The sequence below is a fragment of the Myotis myotis genome, unplaced genomic scaffold, assembly GCF_014108235.1.
Source record: "Myotis myotis isolate mMyoMyo1 unplaced genomic scaffold, mMyoMyo1.p scaffold_m19_p_4, whole genome shotgun sequence".
NCBI lineage: Eukaryota > Metazoa > Chordata > Mammalia > Chiroptera > Vespertilionidae > Myotis > Myotis myotis.
The window spans coordinates 60,213,324-60,236,811 of record NW_023416346.1 but is presented as its reverse complement, the minus strand read 5'-3'; the positions used below and the strand labels follow the sequence as shown (position 1 = coordinate 60,236,811).

Here is a 23,488-nt window from a genome sequence, read left to right as displayed (position 1 = left end):
GCTGAGGAAAATGACAGTGCTTTTTCTCTATTTCCCTGCTTCCAAGATGCTAAAGATTCTTCCTCAGGAAATATTCTAGTGTCCTGATATAACATTTGACAGGAAATGAACCAGCCCTCTTCAGAGCAAAGGACGAGTCCCAAAATTACACTATCAGAGATGTGCAAAAGTTTCAGTTATAAGAGTTGTAAAGAAAATGAAACGAGGAACAACAGTACTATCAAATGGGACATAGCCATAGCACAGCAGGAAGGAAAATTATTATGTAGACCTTCATAATTCTCTTTTCCAGTTGTGTATTTTGAAAAGAAAATAAGAAAAAGTTATTCTCTACCTTATTCTGTAGGAAATGAGGATGATTCATCCTTCATGAGTTTTCACTCCAACTTAACATTTCTCTTATTGTTTTTTTCTCCAATTACTTTTAGAGAAGGCCATCTACGTATTTAAACAACATTAAAATTCTAAAGTCCCACAGTGCCCAGTTGGCATGGATTAGTGGTTGAGCATCGACCTATGAACCAGGAGATCACACCCCGATTCCCGGTCAGGACATATGCCCGGATTGCAGTCTCAACCACTGGGGTCATGCAGGAGGCAGCCAATCAATGATTCTCTCTCATCATTGATGTTTCTATCTGTCTCTCCCTGAAATCAATTAAAAATTTAAAAATAAATAAAGTCCCATGGTTTTATTTCAGGCACTTTATTATCTTACTGGTTCCAGGCCTTGGCTACTTACTTAGTCCCTTCTCTGACCCAATTACATGCAATTAACTTTCTACATTGTATCATGCAAACTCCCCGAGTAAAATCATTCAATGTGAGAATGGTACTTTGTATGGTAAAGTGATGAAGGCAAGCAATACAGTTGGTCATGTTTTGTTTGTGGAGAAATGGATATTTTCTGAAAGTCATTGCCTGTTAATATATGTGGAAAGTCACTCTGAATTGTCAAAAGATATATTTCCCCTGTACTCACCTTCCTGTTATCCTCAAAGTATATTTGGCACCCATCTGCTACTCCATTTATATCTAGATTTTTGTCTCAGAGCAGCTACAGCAATGAAGATTCAAATCACAGGCATGAGGTCCACACCAGCATGAACTAGAAATGACAATGTAAAATAGTCAGTTCCTACAGAAAGATTAGACTTTGCTTGAGATCACAAGTCCCAAGTGGCCAACCATAAATAAAGGTTCCAAGTTCTGAGACTCAGAAATAGCATTCTCTTTGAGAAAACATCCAGCTTTCGACTGAGTTGGGAGTTAATTTCCTATAATCATAGCCAAGAGATTAAAGAAGGCACAGTGAAACTGATGACATCAGATGTCAGAGTCCTCTTATTCAGACATGTTAAAAGAATCCTCTTATTTCTGTTTTGCAGGAGGACCCTTAGAGCAGCCAATTGAGGCTCTCTGGTTTGATAAAAATCATGGAAAGAGTCTTATGAAAACTCATAAGTTTTAATAGGGATTTTAGCAGCTTATTTTGGTTGCAGTTTCCAATCTTTAAAAATGTTTAGGTAAACTTCTCCACCTTCCCCAAATCCTAATTCTTGTAGACTTACTAGTGTTGAACCAATGCTTTCTCATGTCTCAGTTTTTTGTATATGCATTCTTTTCAGATGTATCAAACAAACAAAAAAACAAGTCCCCTTATTGAAATGTGTAGATAAATACAGTGGGGCCTTGACTTACGAGTTTAATTCATTCCGTTACGGAGCTCGCAACTCAAATTACTCGTATGTCAAATCAATAGTGAACGAGTGAGACACGTGATGCTGGGCTGATGTTGTGGTGTTCACTGTGATGTTCGCTGCGCCAACTAGCGGTGGGGTATCTGAAGCTGGTTCATAACCCGAATTTTAGCTCACAACTCAAAGCAAAAAAACGGCCGAGAGATGGCTCGTATCTCGAAAAACTCGTTAGCTGGGACACTCGTAAGTCAAGGCCCCACTGTATACTCTAGACCAGTGGTTCTCAACCATCTGGCCCTTTAAATACAGTTCCTCATGTTGTGGCCCAACCATAAAATTATTTTCGTTGTTACTTCATAATTGTAATGTTGCTACTGTTATGAATCTTAATGTAAATATCTGATATGCAGGATGGTCTTAGGCGACCCCTGTGAAAGGGTCGTTCGACCGCCAAAGGGGTCGTAACCCACAGGTTGAGAACCGCTGCTCTAGACCTATTAGAGAGTCTTCATCTTCCTCCTCATCTTCAATAAGCAGATACTTAGTACTGTCGTGACTGGGGTACGTACATGTTCTTTAGGGACTGTGGTCAGCAAACTGCAGCTCGCGAGCCACATGCGGCTCTTTGGCCCCTTGAGTGTGGCTCTTCCACAATATACCATGTGCGGGCATGCATGTATGGTGCAATTGAAACTTCGTTGCCCATGCGCAGAAGTCGGTATTTTGTGGAAGAGCCACACTCAAGGGGCCAAAGAGCCGCATATGGCTCACAAGCCTCAGTTTGCCGACCACTGCTTTAGGGAGAACACAACATTAATACAATTATTTAAAAGATACAAAACCATACACATATCAAAGGCCAGTTCGTTCTAGGGAATAATTGAATGGTAGTGTTCAAAAGACAGTAGACAGGGAGGTATTAGCACTCCTTAAATTATTCCAAGTGGAGTTTTGAAAGTTATTTGTTTGAATGATGGGCTAGTGAAGGAAATTATGAAAAAAACATGTCAGGCATGGGAGTCATGGGAGAAGGCTCACAGGTATAAAAAAAGTGGTAATCTAATAGGAGGCACTGACACTCAGGAGGGAGATTTTAGATTTCATCCAGGAAATAGGAGGGGCCTTTAGGAGGAGAATCACATGATCAAAAGGAAGACAATATCTTCTTAAAGGAATCACTTTTAGGATGTGAGGACAATCTGGCTGCAACATCTGTCACCCCATTGACCGCCAGGGTTGATTCGGCTGATCTGGCTGGCTAGGCGGGTGTCCCCCTCCTCCCTCACCGATCCATGTGCTCCCTCCCGAAGCTGCGCGCTTGGTCGAAGAGGACGACCTTCCCCCATGAGGAGAGGACCGGTCTTCGGTCAAGGGTATACGAGTAGCTGCGCTCCCCTGCTAGAACCTCCAAACAAATTCTCAAGGAATCACTTTTAAGAGCTCACCTGACAAGAGGATACTAAATTTTCTAGGAGGGAAATACAGAATTTCTATTCTATTAACAAAAAGAGATTTGGTGCTCAGTGCACATTAATATGAATATATAATATACAAACAACACAATGTTCTCACCTTCCAGGGAGTGGAGCTTTATCGTCCTCCCTTGATAAAAACTCAAGAGTGACTTGTATGCATATATGCATAATCCAGGGACACAGACAATAGGGTGGTGAAGGACTGGGGCACAGGGAGGCAGGGGCAGGCTAGAGGAGTCAATGGGGGGAAAAGGGATATATGTAATACTTTCAACAATAAAGATTTTTTTAAAAGCATACAGACAGATAATGGGAAAAAAACCCTCAAGAGTGGACTTAACCTGAACAGGAGTCTGGGGAAGAGGCAGCTACTTCAAGCCAATGGTCTTAAAACCGTCACCTTCACAGAGACCCACTAGTGTTTGTACAGCATGGGTCAGCTTCTTGGTGATGATCTCAAAGGAAAATATGCACTGGGTAAAATCAAAATTATTCCTAGGGAAAGAAATATAATAAGAGGTAAAATGAATAATACAGGCATCACACAAAAAAAGCAAGGGCTCACAGTTGTTCATGACATGACAGCAGCTAGTTCAGACAAGTAAACAATTGAAACTAATAATAGCTAACATTATGAATGCTTACTGTGTGGCAGATGCTGTGCAAAGCATGTGTTCTTTATCATTTAATCACCATCCCAACAGCCTCATGAGGTTATTATACTCATTACTAGTGGCCTGTTGCACGAAGCTTCACACAATAGGCCTTCCTTCCCCTGGCTGCCGGCACTGGTTTTCCTCCAGCACCTGGGACCCAGGCCTTTGGTCCGGCTGCAGCAGCGAGGCTTAGCTTCTCTGCTCTGGCTGCTCCCAGCCCCTCCTTTTTTCCCCCAGCTCCTCAAGTGGAGCCCAGGGCGGGCTGGAAGCCTGAGTTGCCCCTGTGACCCAGGCCCCCAGTCCCTCCTTGAGCAGAGCCCAGGGCAGGCTGGAGGCCTGGGTCACCCCCCGTGACCCAGGCCCCCAGCCCCTCCTTGAGCGGAGTACAGGGCCGGTGGGAAGCTTAGCTTCCTCCATTGCCGGGAGCAACCCAAGCCTCCTGCTCACTCCAGCTCCATGGCCACCGCCATCTTCGGTTGTCTTCAGTCTTCGCTCTGCGCCTGCATATACAAATTAATCGCCATCTTTGTTGGGTTAATTTGCATAGTTGCTCTGATTGGCTGGTGTGTGTAGCAGAGTGGCAGAGTGATGGAGTGATGGTTAATTTGCATGTTTCTCTTTTATTAGTGTAGATAACTGAATAAATTGAGGTTCACAAAAACACAGCTAGAAAGTGATAGAGCTGGCACTGAAACCCACAGTACCTGACTCTTAGTTTGTGCTCTTAAATTGCCACCAAATGTATAATAAACTATCATTCAGGAGAGAATCAGATTATGATTCTTCCAGCTTTGTGCTTCTTTTTACCTGTTAACCACTTCCTACACACCCCGCCAAATGGGTTTAATTGGTGCTACTATAATCTACTAGATCAGCCGTGGGCAAACTACGGCCCGTTTGAAATGAATAAAACTAAAAAAAAAAGACCGTACCCTTTTATGTAATGATGTTTACTTTGAATTTATATTAGTTCACACAAACACTCCATCCATGCTTTTGTTCCGTCCCTCCAGTCCAGTTTAAGAACCCATTGTGGCCCTCGAGTCAAAAAGTTTGCCCACCCCTGTACTAGATCTTTCATATTCTGGAAGACATTTTGATTTACAAAAAGGAACCAGGGTTCTTTGGAGAAATGGCTGATTCTGAGATGGCTGTGCCAGGGAATATCCAAAATGAGCATCCCATGGTGCCAGAAAGTAAGAAAGTACTCAAAAATGAAAACAATGGGGACATGCCAAAGGGACATAGGAACCTAAGTGAAATAGCTTCCAAAGGACAAAACTGTAACAATTTGAGAAACCAAATCATTCTTCCTTTTAGAAGAATGCTAAATAACTTGTGTAGATTCTCACCTTCTAGGAAGCAGAGCTTTATCTTCAACTCTTCTTCAGTGTGGGCTGGACTTAGTGACTTCCTTCTAAAAAATATAAAAAATAGAGTATAGACAGTAGGGAATGTGACTTTACCTGACAAATACTACTGTGGCCAAATGATCAAGGCCTTCATATGATACTACAGGTCTAGTACACGAAATTTGTGCACGGTGGGGGGGAGGTCCTTCAGCCCAGCCTACACCCTCTCACAATCCAGGACCCTTTGGGGGATGTCCGACTGGGATCAGGCCTAAACCAGCAATCGGACATCCCTCTCGCAATCCAGGACCACTGGCTCTTAACCACTTGTCTGCCTGCCTGATCACCCCTAACCACTTGCCTGCCTGCCTGATGCCCCAAACTGCTCATCTGCCTGCCTGATCGCCCCTTACTGCTCGCCTGCCTGCCTGATCACCCCTAACCACTCACCTGCCTGCTTGGTCACCCCTAACCACTCTGTCTGCCTGATCGCCCCTAACCTCTCGCCTGACTGCCTGATCGCCCCTAACTGCCTCTGCCTGCCTGCCCCATTGCCCCTAACTGCTCGTCTGCTGCCTGATTGCCCCTAATCACTCTGCCTGCTTGCCTGATGACCCCTAACCACTCGCCTGCCTGCCTCATTGCCCATAACCAATCTGCCTGCCTGCTTGATCACCCCTAACTGCTCGCCTGCTTGCCTGACTGCCCCTGCTTCTGCCTTGGTCCCCACCACCACGGCTTCATCTGGAAGGATGTCTGGAATGACATCCGGAAGGTCGTTCAGCTGTCTGGTCTAATTAGCATATTATGCTTTTATTATTAGAGACTAGAGGCCCGGTGCACACAAATCTGTGCACTGGAGGGGGGGGGGTGTCCCTCAGCCCCACTTGTGCCCTCTCACAGTCTGGGACCCCTCAGGAGATAACGACCTGCTGACTTAGGCCCGCTCCCGGGTGGCAGAGGGCAGGCCCAAACCCTAGGTGCCTGCCCTGCAGCCCATAGTCGGGCTCAGAGCAGGGCCGATTGGGAAGTTGGGGCGCCACCCCCTGTCATGCACAGAGCAGGGCGGATAGGGAGGTTGCAATGTCACCCCCAGTCATGCTCAGGGTAGGGCCGATTGGGGGGCTGGGGCACCACCCCCTGTCACACTCAAGGCAGGGTCAATGGGGAGGTTGTGGCGCCACCCCCTGTCATGCACAGAGCAGGGCGGGTCAGGGGGTTGTGGTGCCACCCCTGTCACATACAGAGCCGGTCAATCAGGGGGTTGGGGCGCTGCCCCCTGTCACGCACAGAGCAGGGCCCATCAGGGGGGTTGGGGCTCCGTACCCTGTCACACACAGAGCAGGGCCAATCAGGGGGTTGGGGAGCTCCCCCCTGTCACGCACAGAGCAGGGCCCATCAGGAGGGTTGGGGCTGTGTACCCTGTCACATACAGAGCAGGGCCGATCAGGGGGTTGGGGAGCTCCCCCTATCAGGCACAAAGCAGGGCCAATCAGGGGGTTGGGGCACTCCCCCGTCACACTCAGGGCAGGGCGGATGGGGAGGTTGCAGCTCCACCTCGTCACACACAGAGCAGGGCCCATGGGGGGGGGGAGTTAGGGCGCCGTACCCTGTCACACACAGAGGAGGGCTGATCAGGGGGTTGGGGAGCTCCCCCCTATCAGGCACAGAGCAGGGCTGATCAGGGGGTTGGGGCGCCTTCCCCTGTCACGAACAGAGCAGGGCAGATAGGGAGGTTGTGGCCCCTCCCCCTGTCACACACAGAGCCACAGGGCGATCAGGGGGTTTGGGCACTGCGCCCTGTCACACTGCTCCAGGGGCCAGGAGGCCTCACGGCTCCACTGATCCCAATGCTGGGAGGCCTCGTGGCTCCGCTTGACACCGGGGCAGTGAGGCCTCGCTGCTCCTCTGATCCCGGTGCTGGGAGGCCTCGCTGCTTCGCCTATCCCGGTGCTGGGAGGCCTCGCAGCTCCGCTTGACACAGGGGCAGTGAGGCCTCGCTGCTCCTCTGATCCCGGTGCTGGGAGGCCTCACTGCTCCACTGATCCCAGTGCCGGGAGGCCTCCTGGCTCTGCTGTTCCCGGGTTTGGGAGGCCTCACGGCTCCGCTGATCCCAGTGCTGGGAGGCATATTACCCTTTTACTATATAGGATAGAGGCCTGGTGCACAGGTGGGGGCCGGCTGGTTTGCCCTGAAGGGTGTCCTGGATCAGGGTGGGGTCCCGCTTGGGTGCCTGGCCAGCCTGGATGAGGGGATGATGGCTGTTTGCAGCTGGTCGCACCCCTTTCAGGGTGGGGGTCCCCACTGGGGTGCCTGGCCAGTCTGGGTTAGGGGCTGAGGGCCGTTTTCAGGCTGGCGGGTGACTGAAGCTCCCAACCTCTCCTTTTTTTCTTTTTTCCTTTTTTTCTGGGATTTATTTACCTTCTATAGCTGTCACTGGAGCTGAGAGCTGGCTCCAGCTTTGAGGCTGCAGCTACCTGAAAGCAGATATCTGGGTTTGTTTACCTTCTATAATTGAAACATTGTTGCCATCACTGCCGCTCTAAGCTCTGAGGCCGAAGCTGGCTGAAAGCAGGTTTCTGGAGCTTGTTTAGCTTCTATAATTGCAACATTGTTTCTTAGAGTGCAAGCTCAGAGGCCGGCAGCGGCAGGCGGGGAACATTGGCTTCCTCTGTCACTGGAGCAAGCAAGCCTCCTGTTTGCTTCAGCTGCCTGGCTGCTGGCTGCCATCTTGGTTGGCAGTTAATTTGCATATCTCCCTGATTAGCCAATGGGAAGGGTAGCGAAGTTATGGTTAATTACCATGTTTCTCTATTATTAGATAGGATGATGAGAATGAGATTTTATCTGTGTGGTCTTCCCAAACACCCATAACCCCAGTCTAATCATGAGAAAAGCATAAGACACATCCCAATTGAGGCACAATCTACAAAATACCTCAGTCATTCTCCTCAATACTGTCAAGGTCATCAAAACAAAGAAATTCTGAGAAACTGTCATGGTCAACTGCACCCAAAGGAGATTTGACAACAATGTAATGTGGTATGCCAGATGGGATCCTAGAACAGAAAACTACACTAGGCAAAAACTAAGAATATCTGAATAAAATATGGACTTTAGTTAATAATAATAATAATAATAATAATCAGTTTTCGTTCATTAATTGTGATAAATGAACCATACTAATCTAGCATGTTGATTAGAAAGATAACTGTGTGCAAGGCAGGGGGTGGGTGTATATGAGAACTCTCTGTACTATTTTTGTAACTTTTTGGTAAATCTAAAATTATTCTAAAATACAAAGTTTATTTTAAATAATAACAGAACTTGGAAGAAGAAATAGAGTTAAATCCCAGTTTTGATTCTTATTAACTGTGTGATCTATGCAAGTCACTTTCTGAGCTTTGGTATCCTTGTTTATAAAATAGACTAGAGGCCCAGTGCATGAAATTCATGCACTGGGGGTGGGGGTGGGGGCGAGGAGTGTCCCATCAGCCCAGCCTGCGCCCCCTCCCGGTATGGGAGCCCTTGGAAGAGGGTCCCACCACCGCCAGCTGTGAGCCCCGCTCAGGGCTTTTGGCTGAGCGGTGCTCCCCCTGTGGGAGCACACTGACCACCAGGGGGCAGCTCCTATGTTGAGCGCTGCCCCATGGTGGTCAGTGCATGTCATAGCAACCGGTTGTTCCGCAGTTTGGTCAATTTGCATATTAGCCTTTTATTATATAGGATAGAATATTACCTTTTTAAGTGACATCTGCAACTTGGCAGACTAGGAAGCTGCAGCCTCTCCTCCTGCTACCAATATTAACATTTTCATAAGCAAGTAGGGAGTGGCTAAAATGACTTTATAGGAGCTCTGAAAAACAGTCTACAGCAACCAAACAAATGCTTAATAAAGAAAAAATCTACATATAAAAATGGCAGGAAATACCATAGTTTTTACATACCCGTACTCCACCCCTCCTTCTCCCACAGTGTCCACAGCACCATTTAGGGCAAGAAGTGGCCCAGCTGCCAATGTCATCCCTCTAATTGGAGAAAGGAAGGTGGACCTATTTTGCAATGTTCTAATCTGCCTGGGGCAGTGGTTGGCAAACTGCGGCTCACGAGCCACATACGACTCTTTGGCCCCTTGAGTGTGGCTCTTCCACAAAATACCACAAAATACCACGTGTGGGCGCGCATGTACAGTGAGATTGAAATTTCATGGCCTATGCACAAAAGTCGGTATTTTGTGGAAGAGCCACACTCAAGGGGCCAAAGAGCCACATGTGGCTTGCGAGCCGCAGTTTGCCAACCACTGGCCTGGGGGCTACCTGAGGTACTGATCTCTGTTTTACGTAACTTGGAGTTCAGACAGAGAAAAGTGGCATAGCTTGGATGTCAGGCTAGGAAAAGCCACAGGAAATGATGGACATTGCTATGAAAGCTGCAGAAGTACCACAGCTTCACAACACCTGGGGCAGATATTAGATGAGAAGACACAATAGAACATCAAAACTCCCCAGAAAAAAAGCAAAGGTGAAACTCTTTAGGAAACTAGGACACTTCTTAAAATGTTTACTTAGAGAAATTGGAAAAAGCACACAACAGGCTCATACAAGATGTATGCCTAGAAAAGGTCTAAGAAGACTTTAAGCCGCCACATAAGGCTTATCACGAGGCACACAACTATCCTTGTTAATTAGTGTTTTCCTCAGCACAGAGCCTATCTGAAAACTGTTTTTTAATGTCAAATTTTCAACAAACAAACAAACATCACAAAGCATACAAGGAAACAAGAAAATATGCCACATTCAAAGGAAGAAAGTAAAGTGGCAGAAACTGTCCCTGAAAAAAATCAGAATTATGAGACAAAGACTAAAAAAACTGACTTAAATATGCTCTGAGCCAAAGGAAAACACAAAAAACTAAAAGAATAAGGAAAATAGTGTATTTTAAAAAGTAGAATAACATCAAAGAGATAAAAATATAAAAAGGAACCAAACAGAAATTCTGGAGTTGAAAATATAATAATTGAATTGAAATGTTCACTAAAGGGGTTCAACAGTAGACGCAAACAGGAAGAATCAGTGAAGTTTAAGACAGATCATTTGAAATTATGGAGCCTCAGGAGCAAGAGACACACACAATAGAATGAAGAAAAAAGTGGACAAGAGATTAAGAAAGTTATGGAACATCATCAAGCAATATATGCATTATGAGAGTTCCAGAAGGTTAAAAAAGAAAGGAAGGAGAAAGGGGCAAAGAGGTTATTTGAAAGCTTCCCAAATTTGAAAAAAACCATGGATATACAAGTCCAAGAATCATAATGAACTCTAAGTAAGATAAACCCAAAGAGGCCTACATCAAGATGCATTATAATCAGACGCTCAACAACCAAAGTGAGAATCTTGAAAGAAGCAAGAAAAAAGCAACTCTTTATGTACAAAGATCCTCAATAAAATTATCAGCAAATTTCTCAGAGGAAGTCTCAAAAACCAGAAGGAATGAGATAATCTATCTATCCTATATAATAAAGAGGGAATATGCAAATTGACTGTCACTCTGCCACAAAGATGGCGGCACCCACAGCTGAGGAAAAGTTCCCATAACGAGCTTTAATGAGCAATCAGCAGGGACCTGAGACTGCGCCCCCCCACCCCCCCATGGGGCTTGAAGGGGACTTCAGGCCACTACCCATGCCCTGGTGCCAGGCTGGGGGACCTCAGGCCACAACCCCTGCCCCAGTGGGGCTTAACAGGAGACCTCAGGCTGCGCCCCCCACCTCAGGCTGTGCCGCCCACCCCAGCGCCAGGCCAGGGAACCTCAGGCCGCTCCACCCACCTGGCGGGGCTTGGCGGGGGACCTCAGGTCGTGCCCCTCACCCTGGCACTGGTCCAGGGGACCTGAGGCTGCAACCCCGCCCCGGCGCTGGGCCAGGGTACTGGAGGCTGCGCCCCCTGCCTGGAGGGGCTTGACAAGGGACCTCAAGGTGCACCCCCCCACCCAGGTCCTGTCTGGAGGACCTCAGGCCGCGCCCCCAACCCCAGTGCCGGGCCAGGGGACCTCAGGCCGCACCCCCTGCACAGCAGGGCTTGACGGGGGACCTCAGGTTGTGCCCCCGCCCAGAGCTGGGCCAGGGGACCTAAGGCTGTGACCCACCAAGTGGGGCTTGACAAGGGTGGGACCAGCCGGGTCTGGATCTAGCCCAATGTGTGGGGGGGTGGCCGGGTCTAAGTCTCATGCGATTTTGAGGTGCATGTGGGTGGGTGGGGACTTGATTCTGGGTCCCACAACACACCCCAGACTCTGACAGGAGGAAGATTTTCATATACATTTTACTAACTTTCATCTCTGACACTTCTATTATAGAGAAAGGGCAAATAGCAATATTAAAATATTTCCTATAATTAATCCCCTTTTAATGTGCACGAATTTCGTACACTGGGTTACTAGTATATATATAAAGCCTAAGCGACCGAACAACCGGTCGACTGGTCCATATGACATGCACTGACCACCAGGGTGCAGATGCTCAATGCAGAAGCTAGACCCTAGTGGTCAGTGTGCTCCCACAGCAGTAGCGCCACTCAGCTTATCAACCCGTCCCAGTGTCCCACCAGCCCAGCTGCAGCCACTCACTCCCTCAGTGGTCCTGCAGGTCCAATCTCTGGAGAATGGGGCAGGCACCAATGGACCGGTGCCATTGGCATGATCCCAACAGCGCCGCTGGTCTCCTGGAAGTCGGTCTCAGGAACTGCAGCCGCTTCCCCTCCCTAGACACTCTGCAAGGAAGAAACAATATAAAAGCAGCTGCCAGGTAGCTCCCAACAACCGGTGTGGACATCAGTGGGACAGATCCAGCAAGGGCATCCCACTGCCCGCCCGCCCGAAGGGCCAATTGCATCCCACCCCCGCCCCTACCTGCCTTGGGACAGGTGCCAGACACAGGGCTTATGGCTGGCAAGCGCCGCTGTGGTGGCATGAGCCTCTCCCAATTGAGACTGACTGGGTGCGAGCCCACAGCAGACACAGCTGGGGCCGGGATGAGTAGGAGCAGCAGGCAGGAGTGGCAAGCGGCATTGGACTGCCAGTTTTGGCCCGATCCCCACAGGCCACCCCGAGGGACCCCACCCATGCACGAATTTGTGCACCAGGCCTCTAGTATATTTATCGGGCTGAAAGAAAAATAATGTCAACTGAGAATTCTACTGGTATATCTGGCAAAACTGTCCTTCAAAAAAATGAAGGTGAAATTGAAACATTCTCAGATAAACAATATTTAACATCACAAAGGAGATTTCAGCCACAGCAATTATGTAAAAAAAAATAAAGGTATCCAAATTGAAATGGAAGAGTTAAAATTACTTCTGTATACAGATGATATGATCTCATATGTAGAATACCCTAATATTTATCCCCAAACCCACTAGAACTAATTAATAAATGAATTCCGCAAAATTGTGGGATACAAAATCAACACACAAGAATTGGTTGCATTTCTATATACTAACAATGAACAATGTGTAAAGGAAATTAAGAAAACAATTATATTTATAACTAGAGGCCTGGTGTGCCGTAAACCAATTCCAGCATGTCATAATTTCAAGAGTTTCATCAAAAGGTTGATGAAACTTGGGGACTCAACAGGGTTGAGTCACACATGTAGTCACCTATTGGGAATGGCTAAAGGCATTTCCCCAAACCTGAATAGGAAACTGCTTGTGGCTGCCAGACAGTTAAAGGGCGTCTTAATCTACATGTAATTGCCTCCTACTGGCCAAACACCTGAACAGCCGTAGGCTATTCCCCAAACTGACAATGCTTCTGTACCTTTGAAACCTTACCCTTCGACATGTATTATCTCTACCTTGCCTTAGGACAAAGTGTGTTAATAAAAGCAAGGGTCCTAGACAAGGAGGGAGTCTTCAGTTCCTTTAGCTGAAAGTCCTCTGACCCCCAATGCCTTTCAAAATTATATCTCGTCTCTGGACTCTTTAGTAGTCTCTGGATTCCTATGTCATCTACGCACAGCCTTTTCCAGATTCCTGAACCCTTCTTGATGCTGGAACATGAACCTCGGCACCGGTGCACAAAATTCATGCACGGGGGGAGGGGGTCCCTCAGCCCAGCCTGCACCTTCTCTAATCCAGGATATCCCTCTCGCAATCTGGGACCTCTGCCTCCTAACCGCTCACCTGCCTAACTGCCTGATCGCCCCTAAGCACCTCTGCCTGCCTGCCTGATTGCCCCTAAGCACCTCTGCCTGCTGACCTGATCGCCCTCTAACCGCCTCTGCCTGCCGGCCTGATCACCCCCTAACTGCTACCCTGCTGGCCTGATCGCCCCCTAACTGCTCCCCTACTGGCCTGATCACCCCCTAACTGCTCCCCCCTGCTGGCCTGATCGCCCCCTAACTGCTCCCCCCTGCTGGCCTGATCGCCCCCTAACTGCTCCCCTGCTGGCCTGATCACCCCCTAACTGCCTCTGCCTGCCGATCTGATCGCCCCCTAACTGCTCCCCCCCTGCCAGCTTGATCACCCCTAACTGCCTCTGCCACTGCCCCCGCCACTGTGGCTTTGTCCAGAAGATGTCCAGTCTAATTAGCATATTATCTTTTATTGGTATAGATAGAAACCAAAAGAATAAGCAAAGGCAACAAAAGCAAAAATAAACAAGTGGGACTACATCAAACCAAAAACCTTCTGCACAGCAAAACAAACAATCAAGAAAATGAAAAGGCAATCTATCAAATAGGAGAAAATATTTACAAATCATATATCTGATAAGGGTTTAATATCCAAAATATATAAATAACTCATACAACTCAATAACAAAAAAAACAAACAATATAATTAAAAATGAGCAAAGGATCTAAAAGGCATACAGATGACCAACAGATACTTGAAAAGGTGTTCAACATTACTAATCATCTGGGAAGTGCAAATCAAAACCAGAATGAGATATCACTTCACACCTATTAAATGGTTATTATAAAAAATACCAGAAATAACAAGCAGTTGGAAGGATGAGGAGAAAAGGGAACCCTCATTCAAGATGCTAGAAATGTAAATTGGTGCAGCCACTACAGAAATCAATATGGAGATTCCTCAAAAAATTAAAAACAGAACTACCATATGACTCAGCAATCCCACCTCTGCGTATTTATCCAAAGGAAACAAAAACACTAACTTGAAAAGATATATGTTCATTGCAGCATTATTTACAAGAGCCAAGATATGGAAGCAATCTAAGTGCCCATGGGTAGATGAGTGGATAAACAAAACGTAGTATACACATACAATGCAAAATTGTTCAGCCATAAAAAAAAATAATGAAATCTTATCATTTGTGACAACATGGATAGACCTTGAGGGCATTGTGCTAACTGAAATAAGTCAGACAGAGAAAGATAAATACTATATGATCTCATTTATATGTGGAATCTGAAGAAAAAAATTCATGCAGAGAACAAATTGGTGGTTACCAGAGGCAGGGAGTGGGGAGTGAATAAAATAAGTGAAGGTGGTCGCAGGTACAAACTTCAGTTCTAAAATAAGTAAGTCTTGGGAATGTAATGTACAACATGATGACTATAATAATAAAAGGGTAATATGCTAATTAGACTGGACATCCTTCCATACGAAGCCAGGGCCAGAGGGAAGCCTGGGTCCCGGGTGCCGGAAGGAAGCTGGTGCCAGCAGTTGGGGGAAGGAAGGCCTACTTTTGCACAAATTTTCATGCATCGGGTGTTTAGTAGTTAATAATACTGTATAGTATACTTAAAAGTTACTAAGAGAATTGATCTTAAAAGTTCTCATCACAGCCCTGGCTGGTTTGGCTCAGTGGATAGAGCACTGGCCTGTGGACTGAAGGGTCCCAGGTCCAATTCCAGTCAAGGGCACATGCCCGGGTTGTGGACTCAATCCCCAGTAGAGGCCATGCAGGAGGCAGCCCATCAATGAATCTCTCTCATCACTGATGTTTCTATCTCTCCCTCTCCCTCTCCTCTCTGAAATCAATAAAAAAAAAAATTTTTTTAAAGTTCTCATCACAAGAAAAAAAATTGTAATTATGTATGGTAATGGATGGTACTAAACTTATTGTGGTGATCATTTGCAATATATACAAATACCAAATTATTACTTTGTACACTTGAAACTAATATATGTCTATTTATCTATCCTAAAAAGAACAAAATACTCAGGAATAAAGTAAACCAAGGAGGACTATCTATCTAACTTATAATGAATAAAATACTCAGGAATACAGTAAACCAAGGAGGTGAAAGGCTTTTATACTGAAACTACAAAAGTTTGCTAAAAGAAACTAAGGAATACACAAATAAATGGAAGAACATCCCCTGTTTATGAGTTGGAAGGTTCAATATTGTTAGGATATCAGTACCACCAAAATGATCTAAAAATTCAAAGCAATCCCTATTAAAATCCTAATGAAATTTTTGCAGTAGAAAAATCCATCCTAAAATTCATATGAAATATCAAGTGATTCTGAATAGTCACACAATCTTGAAAAAGAACAAAGCTGGAGATCTCACATTTCCTGATTTCAAAACTTACTACAAAGCTACGATAATCAAAACGGTGTGATACTGTACCAAAGAAAGACATATAGATCAGTGGAACAGAAGAGAAAACCCAGAAATAAACCCTCATATATATGGTCAAAGGATTTTTGGTAAGCTTGCCAAAACCACTCAATAAGGGAAAAGACAGTCTTTTCAACAAACGATGCTGGGAAAACTGGATATCCACACACAATGGAAAGAAGTTGGACCTTTACCTTAAATCATATACAAAAATGAACTCATACTGGATCAAAGAACTAAATGTGAGAGCTAAACCTACAAAACTCAGAAGAAAACATAAGGGACAAGTTTCATAACACTGCATTTGACAAAAAATTTCTTTTTTTTCCATTTCATTTTTTAATTATTAAATCTTTATTGTTCAGATTATTACATTTGTTCCTCTTTTTCCCCCCATAACTCCCCTCCACCCAGTTCCCACCCCACCCTCCTCCCTCACTCCCCACCCACTGTCCTCATCCATAGGTGCACGATTTTTGTCCAGTCTCTTCCCCCATCTCCCTCACCCCTTTCCCCCCCAAGAATAGTCAGTCCACTCCCTTTCTATGCCCCTGATTCTATTGTAATCACCAGTTCATTCTTTTCATCAGATTATTCACTTGATTTTCAGATTCACTTGATAGATGTGTATTTGTTGTTCATAATTTGTATCTTTACCTTTTTCTTCTTCTTCCTCTTCTTAAAGGATACCTTTCAGCCTTTCATATAATACTGGTTTGGTGGTGATGAACTCCTTTAGCTTTTCCTGATCTGTGAAGCTCTTTATCTGACCTTCAATTCTGAATGATAGCTTTGCTGGATAAAGTAATCTTGGTTGTAGGTTCTTGGTATTCATCACTTTGAATATTTCTTGCCACTTCCTTCTGGCCTGCAAAGTTTCTGTTGAGAAATCAGCTGACAGTCATATGGGTATTCCCTTGTAGGTAACTGAGTTTCTTTCTCTTGCTGCTTTTAAGATTCTCTCTTTGTCTTTTGCTCTTGGCATTTTAATTATGATGTGTCTTGGTGTGGTCCTCTTTGGATTCCTTTTGTTTGGGGTTCTCTGTGCTTCCTGGACTTGTAGGTCTATTTCTTTCACCAGGTAGGGGAAGTTTTCTGTCATTATTTTCAAATAGATTTTCAATATCTTGCTCTCTCTCTTCTTCTGACACCCCTATAATTCGGATGTTGGTACGCTTGAAGCTGTCCCAGAGGCTCCTTACTCTATCTTCATATTTTTGGATTCTTTTTTCATTTTGCTTTTCTGGTTGGGTGTTTTTTGCTTCTTTGTATTTCAAATCGTTGACTTGATTCTTGCAATCCTCTAGTCTGCTGTTGGGAGTCTGTATAATATTCTTTATTTCAGTCAGTGTATGCTTAATTTCTAGTTGGTCCTTTACCACAACCTCGAGGGTCTCATTAGATTTCTTGTAGATCTCATTAAGTTTACCGGCAGTTTCTAGAAAATTCTTGAAAAACCTTAAAAGTGTGGTTTTGAACTCTATATCCAGTAGTTTGCTTTCCTCCATTTCTGTCATTTTTGTCCTTTTTGTTTGTCGCCGCATTTTTTATGCTTCCGTGTTGATAAAGTGGTTCTCTGTGCTAAGTGTCCTCTAGGGCCCAGTGGTTCAGCCTCTCCAATTACCTGAGGAGGACACTCTTGGTGAACCCCCTTGTGGTCTTTGTCCACAGTCTTGTTGTAGTTAAGCCTTGATTGTTGTAGGTATCACTGGGAGGAATTGACCTCTAGGCCAATTGGCTGTGAGAATCAGCTGTGTCTGCAGCGGGAGAACTTCTGTGCTGGAGACACCCCTCTGGGGCAAGACTTGCTTCAATGGGGCTTTGGTGCTCACTGAGTCTGCCCCCTGAGTGTGTCCTTTATGGTTCCACGGAGCTGCAAGCTGGATGGTCCCACTCTGACCTCTGGGTACACTGGCTCCTGGATCTCTAGGGAGGTGCTAATCTAGCCTTTGTCTTAGGCTATCCAGCAAAAGCCTCCCTGCAGGGCTTGGGCAGGGCAGGTCCCACAGGATCAACAGGGCGGGGCTAGCAGTTATGGCTGCTCTCAGTCCTGCCCTCAGAGGCTCTGCTTCTCAATGTTTTGGTAATCGCTGCAAGCCCCTCGGAGAGAAAGCTGCCCTCGAGTTCTGACCAATGCCAGACAGTCCCGCTTCTCCTGTATGAGTCTGGGTCCCTAGAGACTCGTCTGAAACTGGAGCTCAGAGCCTGAGACTCCCTCCTGATCGAAAATGACAACCGCGTCTCTGCTGCCAGCCCACTCCGCATGCACCTCCACACCTTAGTATTTTACTTCCGCACTGCGCCTCCTCTGAGTCTCGGTATGCTTTTCTCTTTCCTTCTAGCTGTAGAATTTCCACTCAGCCAGCCTTCCTGTGGTTGTGGATGATGTCCATTCCGTCTTTTAGTTGTATTTTTGAAGTTGTTGTGCAAGGCAGGAAACTCCGGTGTTTACCTATGCCGCCATCTTGGTTTCCAACCCAAAAAATTTCTTGGATGTAACACCAGATGCATAAGTAAAAAATAAAAGAATAAATAAGTTGGATTCCATCAAAATTTAAAAACTGTTATGTGTCAAAGGACACTATCAGAGTAAAATAGCAAGCCTCAGATTGGGAGAAAATATTTGCAGATCATATATCTAATAAGTCCTACATCTCAACAACAAAAAACAATCTGACTTAAAAATGTGAAAAAGACTTAAATAGATATTTTTCCAAAGAAAATATACAAATGGGCAATAAGCCATAAAAAGATGTTCAACCTCATTAATTATTAGGTGTGAGATAACAGAAATATGTATATGGGTCTCTGCCCCCAGTTCCTGGTACAGAGATCCTAAAACTCTTGTAATTTCCTTAGTGATAAAAACACTAGGACCATCTCTTGTTCTCATATTTGGTCTTTGACCCCATCTCTCACACAGGGTTCCTAAAACTCTTGTAAGTTCCTAAGTGAGAAGAGCATTAGGAGCACTTTTTGTTGCACTTAGGCAACTCTGGGTGAGGTCTTGGCTGGGAGCTAGTCACCAGAATGACCAGGCCATGATTAGAAGCTTGTAATTTTCAGCCCAAGCCCCCCATCCTCCAGAGAGGGGAGAGGGGCTAGAAATTAAGTTAATGATTAATGATGCCTACCTGATAAAGCCTCCATACCTGTCCCAAATGTACATTCGAAGAACTTTCAGGTGTGTGAACACATCCACCTATCAGGAGGGTCCCCAACTCCATGGGGACAGAAGCACCTGCACCCTCCTGACCTTACCCTATATATTAGTATGTCTTCCTTTGGGTGTTCATCTGTATCCTTCATCATATCCTATCTAATAAAGAGGGAATATTCAAATTGACCATCACGCCATCACAAATATGGCAGCGCCCACAGCGGAGGCAGGGTTTCTGCAACACAAGATGGCTGCACCAACAGTGGAGGCCCAGTTCCTATAACGAGCCTTAATGAGCAATCAGCAGGGACCTGAAGCTGCGTGGTGCTGGGCCGGGGTAGGGGACCTGAAGCTGCGCCCCCCACCTGGTGGAGCTTGACAGAGGACCTCAGGCAGCATCCCCTGCCCCAACGCCAGGCCAGGGGAACTCAGGCCACGCCCCCCGCCCAGCGGGGCTTGATGGGGGACTGCAGGCTGTGTCACCCGCCCTGGTGCTGGGCCGAGGGACCTCAGGTCACGCCCCCTCCCACCCTGGCGCTGGGCTGGGGGACCTGAGGGTGCGCCAGGGGGCCTAAGGCTGCACACCCCACCCGGCGGGGTTTGACGGGGGACCTGAGGCTGCGCCACCCACCATGTGGGGCTTGACGGGGGACCTGAGGCCGCACCCCCCACCTGGCGCTGGGCCAGGGGACCTGAGGCTGTGCTCCCTGCCTGCAGGGCTTGACAAGGGTGGGGCTGGCCAGGTCTGGATCTCACGTGATTTTGAGGTGCCGCAGGTGGGCAGGGACTTGACTCTGGGTCCCGCAACGCACCCCAGACGCTGACAGGAGGAAGATTTTCATTTATGTTTTACTAATTTTCTTTCATCTCTGACACTTCTATTATAGAGAAAGGGCAAACAGCAATATTAAAATATTTCCTCTAATTAATTCCCTTTTAATGTGCATGAATTTCATGCACTGGGCCACTAGTACTTTATAAACTGGTAAATGTAAGTACTGTAACTGTTTTCCTGAATTCTATGAGCCACTCTAGCAAATTAATTGAACCTGAGGAGAGGGTCATTGGAAACTGATTTATAATCAATTGATCAGAAGCACAGGTGACAACCTGGATTTGGGACTGGCATCTGAAGAGAGATGGGGGCAGTCTTGTAAGACTGAGCACTTAACCTGTGGGATCTGACACTAGATAGTACCAGAACTGAATTATAGGACAGCCATTGGTGTTGCAGAGAAATGCTTGTTGTGGGGAAAACAACCCATATTTGGTCACCAGAATTGTCAGAAGTGAAGTGTTCTGTGTGAAAGTAAAGGAGACACAGGAGAGGGGAATGGTAGATTTTTTCCAATACAGTAGGGAAATTCAAATCAAAGCCAAATGAAATACCACTTCACACCCATTTAGGGTGGCTATTATTAAAAATAAAAAGCCCACAGAAAATAACAAATGATGGTGAGAATGAAATGAGTGAGAACCCTTGGCATCACTGATAGGAATGAAAAATGGTGCTGTAACTATCATAAATGGTATGGTGGTTCCTCAAAAAATTAAATATAGAATTGCCATGTGATATAGCAATTCCACTTCTTGGTATATACCCAAAAGAACTGAAAGCAGGGACTCAAATCAATATTTTTACAGCCACATTCATAGCAGCATTATTCACAATAGCCAAAAGGTAGAAGCAACCCAAGTGTCCCTCAATGGGTGAATAAGCAAAATGTGGTATATACATACAATGGTATATTTATTATTCAGCCTTAAAAAGGAAGACAATTCTGACACATGCTACAACATGGATGAACCTTGAAGAAATTATGCTAAAGTGAAATAAACTAGTTACAAGAGGAAAAATAGTGTTATGATTCCACTTATATGAGGTATCTAGAGTAATTAAGTTCATAACAGACAGAAAATAGAATGGTGATTACCAGGGGATGGGTAGAGGGAAAAATGGGGAATTAGTATTTAATATGTATGGAATTTCAGTTTGGAAAAATGAAAATTTCTGGAGATGGATAGTGATGATGGTTGCACAATGTAAATATAATTAATTGCTATATTATACACTTAAAAGTGTTAAAATGGTCAATTTTATTTTATGTATATTTTACCAGAATAAAAAAAAAATACAGTACTAAAGCTATCTCCCAGGAATTGTTAGAGTCAAATAAGCTCTATATAGAAAAGCTTTGTAATCTATTTGGCCCTTCACAAATATTAGCTTTTTAATCATTGTCATCCTGTTTACCCCAACCTGATACCATTATCCTCATTCACTATCCAGCCCAGCAGCACACTTTTGGAGTTTAACTGCTGTCCAGTGATATCCACCTTCATTTTGCTGAGCCCTAGATTCCACACGCCAAAGCAATAGCCTCTCAGAGTTCTGGTTCTGAAACAGAACATGCCACCAAACAAACAAAGGTTTTAGACAGGCAAGCCTGGTGGGTTCTAAGGATAAAAATCAGACTTCCTTTCCTTACTCAATTTTCCCCAATGCTTGGCTTGGTAGCAGTCCTCATCAGCAACAAGAGGTCATCGTGCCATTGCCAAGAACACGAGAAATCTTCCTCCAATTAAGTTGACTACCTAAGTCCTTGCCCTGCTCCCAAGCAACATATCTCATAAGGCAGCCTTTGAGCTGGTGAAGAATCCCGAACCTTCTGGATAAGGAATACAGGAAATGTATTCACTGAGTATGAGTTGAGAAGAAAAGTAGTTAGGTAAGAAATAAAAAATGAAAATGCTAAAATAGAAAACCAGAATGACCAATTTTGATGGATTAGACAACTCTCTGTAGAGTAGCTTCAGAGCTGAACCCTTAAATATTACCAGAAAGTACAGTACTAGTGCGATAACACAATAGTATCAAACTTAGGAATGTTATTTCTTTCTGGACAGCAAGCCAATTGTTTCATCCAGATACTGACCAGATCTCTGTAAACATTCAGGTGTTCTCTGGGGGCCCCAAGTTTCCTTAGGCGCTGCTCATTGAGTATTTCTCCTAACATTGGTAATGCTACAGTGCCTTCTGGGATCTTTTTCATGCAATAATGCCTGTCCAGGAGTTGCTGCCTTTCCAGGTATTCCCTGGAGGATCAATGAGGGATTTCATTCCATTGATTCTTTGAGGAGTTTTAAATGTGGGTCAAGAATGAAGTAGTACTGACCCCAGTCTTAGAAGTCTGGCCTTCTATGGCCAGGAAAAAGGACCTAAGTCTCTGTGCCCTCACACTCTTGAATGTCTGCTTCCTTCAATTTTATGTTATGTAAGATTCTTAGCAACATCAACACAATTGGATACAAACTCAGAACTTTTCCACAAAACTTTCTGCCAATGATCCACAAATCTTGACTGTGGTTTCCCAAATTCTTTGATTCTCCACTATGTGCCTTTTCTCTTCTGCTTAAAGGTCCCAAATAACACCTATCCCATATATTTAGCCCCATTTGTGTAGAAATACACCTTTCCTAGTCCCCCCCCCCCCACCTCTTCATTGTGCACCTACATCGTTGTGTTAACCAAGGCTCAGTCATAAAACCTACAACAGTATCATCCCATCTTGTCTTCATTTTGCTATAACTGGGAGGCAAAAGAAATATGTCACTCTGGAAGTGTCACAGTAAATGGAAAAAGACTTTCCTGGACAACAGACACTGAGGTCATTAGCACATGACCTATAAGTGAAACTCTATAAAAAAAGCAAAAGTTTAGGAAATATACCTTGCACCCACCTCCTCTTTTATAACAGTAGAGTAGGGATGGCTGATGAAATGATAGAACCAACAGTCCATTCTCCACAGAGTAACTGCAATGGAACAATCACTGGCTTAGTGCCTCAACCTATTCTTGGGTGGTTCATTATTGTGAGTCATTGATCCACCATCACCAGGTCACATACTCTTCTTTTCCCTCAAAATGGTAATATGTTAAACCATCCACATTTTCTCAGTAATAGTGGGAGGCAGTAAGCATTCGGTCTCTGGAGTCAAAGCAACCCTAGTTCAAATCATGCCTTAGCTGCTTGTTGCGTACCACCAGTCAATGATGTTTCCTGTTCTAATGCTTTCAGCCACTCCGCCCCAACACCACCATCAAGCACACAGAGCCCAAGGGCTAGACAAGAGTAAAGAGGGGTCTGTTCTCCCTTTACCTCCCCAGCTATGTGTTAATGCTCTGACGTTGAATGCCCCTCATTCTTTCATTCTTCTAGGCTGCCTCCACTCTCCCTTCCTCCATACACTCACAGCTTTTACAAGACAATCTTTTGCACGCCCTGGGGCGGGGCCAAGCACTTCCCTCCCCTAAGAGGGAGTAATTAAAACCAAAGTGCCACCCTTGTTAGGAAATGACTTCCCTGTTACCTTGGTAACGCCGCTGCTGCAATCATTATTGTGGTCAACAATTACTTGAATTAGCCAAAAAAAAAAAAAAAAAAAGAAGATTCTATTCTCCCGGAAACGCCAAGAATCCGGCTTAGAAAGGAGTTATTCTCGGGCTGCAGCCCAGACCAAGAGTTTACGCTACAGAACACGTAAGACACGCCT

General features: G+C 45.2%; 1 long non-coding RNA gene across 1 annotated transcript; it reads right to left on the bottom strand.

Moving 5' to 3' along the window:
• Positions 1 to 729: 729 nt before the first annotated feature.
• On the bottom strand, positions 730 to 23,478 carry LOC118654533. Its single transcript, XR_004967001.1, has 5 exons — positions 23,306 to 23,478; positions 11,808 to 11,950; positions 5,184 to 5,248; positions 3,517 to 3,670; positions 730 to 1,108 (listed from the first exon to the last, which is right to left on the bottom strand). It is a non-coding gene; the product is annotated as an uncharacterized LOC118654533 (long non-coding RNA).
• Positions 23,479 to 23,488: the final 10 nt, after the last annotated feature.